The sequence below is a fragment of the Echinops telfairi genome, unplaced genomic scaffold, assembly GCF_000313985.2.
Source record: "Echinops telfairi isolate 266 unplaced genomic scaffold, ASM31398v2 ScPeMD7_14;HRSCAF=57, whole genome shotgun sequence".
Lineage (NCBI taxonomy): Eukaryota > Metazoa > Chordata > Mammalia > Afrosoricida > Tenrecidae > Echinops > Echinops telfairi.
Genome location: NW_022103911.1, coordinates 3404644 through 3413261, shown reverse-complemented (window position 1 = coordinate 3413261; position 8618 = coordinate 3404644). Strand labels below are relative to the sequence as shown.

General features: G+C 34.9%; 1 pseudogene; it reads right to left on the bottom strand.

The window, feature by feature from the left end:
• Positions 1-639: 639 nt before the first annotated feature.
• LOC101641656 overlaps positions 640-8618 on the bottom strand; it is a 10065-nt pseudogene continuing 2086 nt past the window's right edge.

Genomic DNA, 8618 nt, shown 5'->3' with positions numbered 1-8618 from the left:
GAGCTTCCAGATTAAAAAGACACCAGGAAGAGGACATGGTGATCAACTTTTGAAAAATTAAAAAAACAACTTGGGAAGAGGTGCATCCTCAAAGTAGGGTTGACATTAATAATATTGATGAAATAAAGCAATTAAGCTTGGAGGACCATCATTTCAATAAACATGGCATGACTCAGAACAAGGAGAAACAATGGCAACCATCCATTAATAATTGGATTGTGGCATATACAAAGTATGAATTGAGGGAAATTAGTTGTCCAAAATGAAGTATAAAATTTAATAGGTATCAGTGAGTAGAAATTTTTATTTGAACATTTGAATTAGACCAACACATGTTCTACTATGTCAATTAAGACAAACTGAACAAGAATAGAGTTGATTTATTGTTTAAAGAATGAAAGGCAGTGAATATGACTATTAATCAAATTTACATAAAAACATTAATGTCAAAAAATAAAGAAACTGAAGATTTTTATCAATTTCTGCAGTCTGAAACTGATTAACACACACTCAAAACGCATTGATTAGTGATGATTAGAATTTGATATTTGGAATTAAAGAATTGTTCATTGTATAATATGGTCATAATGATTAAAACAATGCCAAATATCACATGATGTAATTTTGAGTGACTATAAACTAATTCATGACAAATACCGGGGTTTTTTCTACAGCGTAAAGCGCAATTATTCGCATGGACATATTGCATACCCAGGAATCAAATTGACTACATCTGTGGGAAGAGACAATGGAGAAGATCCAAATCATCATTAAGCACAGAGCCCTGAGTCTTGAATAAAGCAGACTGAAGAAGAACAGGTACATTTGAATTCTGGTGCTTGCAAAGAATATTAGAATCACTCTGCACTACCACGAGAACAAAGCAATCTCTCACAGTCAGAATGTTTCTTAGAAGCCAGGAGGGAGAAACTTCATGTCCTGTGCTTTGGACACGCTATCAGGAGACACCAGTCCATGGGAAAGGACATCATGCTAGGTAAGTAGAGAAGCAGTGAACAACTGGAAGGCCCTTGATAAGATGACTGACATGATGGCAGCAATAACGAGCTCAAACGTAAGAAGAATTATGAGAATGCTGCGCAATTGGGCAGTGCTTCATTGTGTTGTACATAGGGTAGCTATGGACTGAACCCACCTTGAGGGGACCCAGGAAAAACAATCTATTTAGAGAAGCAGATTGCCTCACCCTTCTCCGGAGACTGACTGCAAGCCTGGAATTGGCGACTTTGTGGTCAGCCGCCCCAAGGTGGGTAAATCATTTAAAACCGTTAAAGAAAGCTTCTTCACCTTGAAATATCATTTGATCTCTTGATTTTCCAGCACTTTGAAGTATTTCAACACAAGAAACTAACAATGGGATAAAACTGTACTTGGTGACTTCTAAGACATTTTCTACAGTGATCGTGTTTCATAGGAGCTGGTAAGTCTAGGGGAAAAATTAGGTTAATGTAGATAGATAATCTAGATTGGTCCTTTGTAAACTAAAATTATACATCCTATTGCTTGTGATTTCTCTAACCAATTAAAGAAAAACATTTAAATAATCATTAATTGAATGGAGCCTGTAGAATTTACACTTATTTTTGACAATTTGCTTTAAGTAATCTCAATTTAATTCCAGAATAAAAACAAATAAAAGAATTCTCAAAATGAAATAAGAGTCATTTTTCCTCTCCTTCCTTTCTTGGTTCTGGGCCCTGTAGAGCTTGCTTTACCCTGCATATTTTCCAGTTTTCATGAAGAGAAATCAGGTTAATGTGGAAAATTGTGGCCGAGTCCAAGCAGAGACTGTGAAAATCATTACAGGTGCTTTAATTATTGACACATGCCACGTTCCTTTACTGAATTGGTACTTTTTAAAAAACAAGACTATTCTATATTATGAATCATTGATTTCAAAAAAATACAAATTGAAACTTCCAAGCAGTAAATGTCCAAAAATTGACATTTTTGTCATCTTCCACACCAATTTAAGCAATGGAGCTTTTAGAAATAATAAAATTATTGTTACATTTCTGGAGACTCTTTTTATCTGTCAAATACATTTTCTGGATTATTAATTATGGTACTAAATATTCTTCAGACAAATTCAATATCAAAATTAAAAAGAAAAATATTTAAATAAGAAACAGTATATCTTGATAAGACCTATTAACTAGAATATTCTTGGTTATCAAATGTCTTTCAGTTAATTTGAAAACGTGTTGATTTGGCTTCGTAGTTATACAAGCTACCATTATGTGCTGCAGATCATGGAATGGACAAGAAATAAAATTAATAATGGATATGTCAGAAGAAAGGTAGAAATCAAAGCATCTCAGGAAGATGGTTCATGGATGTCAAACGATGTCAGCAGAAGAACTGAAGGCTCTCGTTCAGTCGCATTTAGAAGGAAAGCATGAGAATGGGGGCAGGAAATAGTTTCCTTTTTTTATTGCTTAAACTATAAAACTAAAAGTGATGAAGGATTAAATGTCTTCTGGGAGTTCACCCAATTTGGGGGCATATAAGGCATGATTTCTCAGGGTCCAAGGCCTTCCTTTTCAGAACACAAGCACACCAGTGTTCGTGTAAAAATAAATACGAGAAATAGGAGAGGAAAGGTGGGGATGGGGAGGGGGAGGGGCAATAAAATAACTTAGGATAAAAAGCTATACAAAAGTGCCAGGCACATCAGTATCACTCATTTTGAAGGGCAATGTTTATGTAAGCATGTGAAGGGAACCACTGGAGAATTGAGAATAACATTAAACCACATGATTGTTCAATCAGGATTTGAATGGAAGCTAAGCACATGTGTTGCCAAATGCAAATGATTCATTTAATTAGACTTCAACAAATGAGGTCCAATAGCAGAAGCCAAGCTGTTTGGCCCTAATAGATTTTCATTATAAAGTTCCAAAATCTCAGTGTTTTTCCTCTGAATTCCCCCTATTAAAAATTATTATATTTATAATAATAATACATTTTAAATTATACTTAAATTACCCAAACACACATTTTTTCATGAGTTAAATGTTTTTTCAATTATCCAATGGATTTGATCATGTAAAAATGAATTAATAAAAATTAAAACTATTAAAATGACTGCCATTGAGTTGAGCCTGACTCATAGGGACCCTGTATGGGGTTTCTAAGAGTGTAAATCTTTACAGGCGAAGACAGCCTCTCTTTCTCCTGGGGAGCAGCGGCGTCTGAACTGACTACGAGCAGGAGTCATGCACTGCCTGACTCAATGCCATCAGGGCTCCTGATGTCTTTGACAGCAATCCTACAATGGGCAGACAAAGAAAGGGATGCTTTCATTTTCATAAATATATATGCCACAATCCTGAACAAACGATTAGCAAATATTGATACATTAAAAAGGAGCACTGGTGGCATGGTGGTAACGTGCTGGGCTGCTAACCATAAGGCCAGCAGTTCAAACCACCAGGTGCTCCATGAGACAATAAAGCGCTTTCTGTTCCTGTAAAGAGTTACAGTTTCAGAAACACCCTAGGCCAGATCTAGTCTGCCCTACATGGGTACTACAAGTCAGCATGGGCTTGATGCAGTGAGTTTGGAGTTGAATGCGTTAAAAGCAATTCTATATTTATGCAAAAACTTGAGGCTTTTCTGAACAAGGAAGTCTGTTCCATCCTTCATTGTTGGTGGGTGCCATCGAGGCAGTGCAGACGCATAGAGATCCTGGTGCAGCAGAACAGAACCTTGCCTGGTCCCGCACCATGCTCACAATTGTTGCTATAGATGAGCCCCTTGACACTGCCACTGAGTCAATTCATCTTGTCCATGGCATTCCTTTTTTACTGCCCCTCTACGTACCACTTCAGTGCAATAAAGAAAAAAATAGAAATATGACCATTTTAATAAATCCAGTATGCCATTTGATAGATTTAAACAATCTTCTCAAAAAATATCTTAACCTATAAAGAATATAAGGAACTTATTTAATCAAGTTGAGGATACCTATTTAAAAGCTGAGTATATAACATCTTACTTAATGATGAAATCCTAAAAGATGCTTTTTTATCACCATCTTCTGCACTCTCATCATGCTGGAAGTTTTAAATAGTAGAATGAAACAAGAAAAAAATGAATATGTAAGAATTAAAAAGAAAAACACTAAAATTGTATATTGTCTAAAATTAAATAATTGTGCAGAAAGAAAAAAGTCCACAGTTCTTAGTTCTTAGAACTCAGAGGAAAACTAGGCAAATTTTCTGGATACATGAAAATATCACAAGGAAATTCTATTTTATATACAATTCTATTTTATGTTCCAAAGATTTAAAATCAAATGAATAAGGATACATATAATAAAAACTGACAAATTTTTCAAAATAAAATAGGTAAGGAAATTACTGAATTAAACAAGATCTAAAAATGCAGAGCTATATTATGCTTCTGCATTTTATAAATTAACTTGGTAAATGGCAATTCTTTATAATTTGATTTATTGATTCAATGCAATCTCGGAAAATTTCTAGCAAGGTGTGTGTGTGTGTGTGTGTGTGTGTATACATTGACACATTAATTAAACCATTCCTACACAATTTAAGGGACTGAGAACAATTAAAGAAATCATGAAGAAAAAAAAATTTGAGGACTTGAATGATAGATACATGAATAGTATATTAAAATTAAATTTTATAGATATTATAACCAAAACACAGTAAGTAGTGCAGGATGATATTGATGAAAACAAAAATTGACCAATAAGCCAGTTTCAGTTGGATTGTTGGGGAGAAAGCAATAAATTTTATGAGAAAATATATCATTAACACAAGAATCCATGGAAAAATTAGCATTTTTCAAAATTAAGTGTTTCTGTTCATTTAAAAAAGTGAAATATAAAGTCAAAAGTAGAGAAATGTTGCAGACATATGCCTGTATCCAAAAATCTATAAGCAGTTACTATATGTCAATAAGAAAAACATACACACACCAACAGAAAAGAGATGACTTGAAATAAAATGAGGATGCACAAATGTCCTTGAAGTGACTGAGATCTGCCTCATTCTTAATGGAAATGCAGAATAAAACATTGAGATATCACCGAAAATTGCATACAGTGGCTAAAGTTAAGATTGATTGGGTATGTGGCAATAAGGAACTACTCTTTTGCACGGTGCTGTTAGGAATTTAAATTGCCACAATCATTGAGATGAGTATTTGACAATGTCTAATAGAAGGGGTGTGTTATCAAGAGAGACCAACCTCTGGAAAAGAAGGTCATGCTTGGTCAAGTAGAAGGGCAATGAAAACGAGTAAGACCCTCAACTTGGTTGATTGACACATTGCAATAATGGTTTCAAACATCCGAATAATTGTGAGGATGGTGTAAGACTGAGGGATTTCCCCTCTGTTGTATCTATTGTTGCTATCAGTCAGAGATGACAGGGTGGCACCTAGCAACAGTAAGAACTAGAAGAGAAGAGGGACATACCAATAATTCCACCTACAGGATGTTTCCAGAATAAATGAAGCTATATGTGCACTGACAGAAACATACTGAACTATTCACAGTCACATATTTGTTATGTTTAACATCTAGAAATACCTTAATTTCCATGTGACAAAATGTATATCCATTTTGATAAAGCACTGGAAGCACTCACTTGTCTTTGCCAAGAAATTTGGAAGACGGCTACTTGGCCAATTGGCAGGAAGAGATTCATATTTGTGCCCATTCCCAAGAATGGTATCCCAACAGAATGCACAGATTATTAAACAATATCATTGGTATCACACACAAGTAAAATCTGCATGCGAATAGAACACAATGGTTGCAGCAGTACAGTGACAGAGAGGGGCCAGAGGTTCAGATTCGATTCAGAAGAGGCTGTGGAAGAAGGAATGGCATTGCTGATGTCAGATGGATCTTGACTGAAAGCAGAGAGTACCAGAAAGTTGTTTACTTGTGTTTTATTAACTATGATGAAGCTTTCAACTGTGTAGATCATAACAAACTACAGATATCCTTGAGAAGAATGGAAATTCCAGAACGCTTCATTGTGCTCATATAGAACTAGTGCATGGATCAAGAGGCAGTTGTGCAAACACAAAAAGTGAATGGTCTATAGTTTTAAATCAGGAAATGTGTGTGTCAGTGTTGTATCCTCTCATCATACTTAATCATCCTGTATGCTGAGCAAACAATCTGAGAAGCTGGCTTATGTGAAGAAGAATGTCTCATCAGGATTGGAGGAAGGCTTATTAACAACCTGACATTTGCAGGTGACACAAGCTTGCTTGCTGAAAGTGAAGAGCACTTGAAACATTTGCTGATGAAGATCAAGGATTGCGGCCAAGTGCATGTGCTTCATGAGGTTCTCATTAGTTGAAATCAACTCAATGGTGAATTTTTGTATATACATGCACATATATATGAACTACTTATATGTGTATTTTATATACACATATAATACATATGTATGCATTCTATACATATATGTGTATATAATTTATTTATATATACATTTTCTCTCATATATGTATTTCATTATATTTATCAATATAGATTCTTGGGAAGTAAACTCATTATGCGTATAAAGAAAACTAAAATTCTCACAACTGCAACAAAAGGTAACATTGAGATAAAAGGAGGACAGGGTGTAGTTGTTGAGGATTTAGTCTTGTTTGGATCTACACTCATTACTCTTGGAAGCAACAATGAAGAGATCAGGCCTCAAATTTTTGTTATATGTTTTTTCTGACTTTTGGTCTATGAAATCCAGGATGGATGAACCTCGAGGGACAGCAAGTAGAATAAGGTCCCTGGGGGGTAAACTGGAGGGAGGGTAAAGGGGAGCTGATATCAAGGCATTCAAGAAGGAAGAGAATGTTTTGGGCCTGGTTTGGGTAGAAATGATACAATTCTGCTTGAGATGATTGAACTGTGGAATGATACAAACTCTGTCTCAGCTCCTAATAAAATTGTTAAAAGAAAGTATAGAAGCAAAATACAAAAACAAAATACACAGAGAGAGAGCTAGGTCAAAAGATGTATTGAATTGGGTAAATCTGCTACACAAGGCCTCTTTAGTTTTTTGAAAAGCAAGGATGTTACTTTAAGGACTAAAAAGTACCTGATCTAAGCCATTGGTATTTTCTTTTAAATTGTGTATTTATTTACATTAAATCATTTTACTGGCAAATACTTCACATATCATACAATTCAATTGTTTAATCATATTAACAAGATTTAAGCAAGCAGTATCACAATCAATTTCAGATCATTTTATTCTCAGACTCACTGCTGTTTGCTACCTATTTCCCTGAAAACCTCCCTTGCCATTCCCCTAGCAACTACTAATCTAATGACTGTCTCAGTAGATTTATTTGTCTTGGGTTTTGTATACAGAAAATCAAGCAAAACACAAATAGGAAGCAAACAAACAAAAAATCCCAGCAACAATGACAGGATAAAACAGAAAAACCTCAATCAAATAAAAACCAGCAAATATTAAAAACCGTGACTTTAAGATGAGTCAAAAGGGCGATCAAATGATAAAGTGTTACATTTTAACCTGATTATATCTTCCACAATTGTCCTTAAAATGCTCTTCATCTGATAGCAAGGGTATTCACATGCCTTGATTATGGTCAGAGGGGATTCATCAGAGATTCGATCCATGTGGGGACCCAGAAGGTGGATTTTGGGTTTCCATGGTCCTTCATGGCTTTTGGAAAACCAGGCATTTGTAAATTATAAATGACATTGGTATTTTCATTTGCCTCATATGTAAGTGAAAGTTGGACATTGAGTCAGGAAGACTGAAGAGGAATCCACGCATTTGAATTGTGGTGCTGGGGAATACTGGAAGTACCATGGTCGACAAGTCTGTTTACAAAGAAGTGTGGCCAGCATGCTAGTTAGAGGCAAAAATGGTTAGACTTCATCTTACCTACTTTGGACATGTTGTCAGGAGGGTCAGAAGGACATCATGGTTGGTACTGTAGAGGTGCAGCAGTAAAGAAGAAAGCTATCTAAGAGATAGAGGGACCCTGTGGCTGTAACAATGGACTCAAGCATAAGAACAATTGTGCAGATGGTATAGGCTGTTCTCTGTGAGTTCCAACTGACTCAATGGGATCTAACAACAACAACAATAACAATATTTGCTACTAATATCTGTTGCAGTTTTACTATTTTTATAACACATGCATGATTTTTGTTTAGTTCCTGAATATCAATTATGAGACAGTAACAATTACTGTATATTCTTGGGATATATCAGTGAGCAAAACTAGAAAAAAGGTAGCCTTTGTGAAGCTTACATTTTTTGATGGGGTGAGGCAGATACAGAAAGTGATGAGTGACATGGGATGAGAGACCTAGAACTTTAAAAAGAAATAGATGAATTCCATTGTTTTATCTATTAAAATTTTTTTCCTATGTCTTCTTTGTTAAAGCAACATTCTTCATAAATAAAAATTAAGAGATCATTAACAGAATAAAGGAATAGAACTTTTCTAAAAGACGTTTAGAAATCTAGATAATTCTAATTCATGAATTTTGTGTGGAATCTTTATAAAGATATTAAAGATTCAAACAAATTTAAATCATATTCTTTTGGTCTTCAATTTATGTC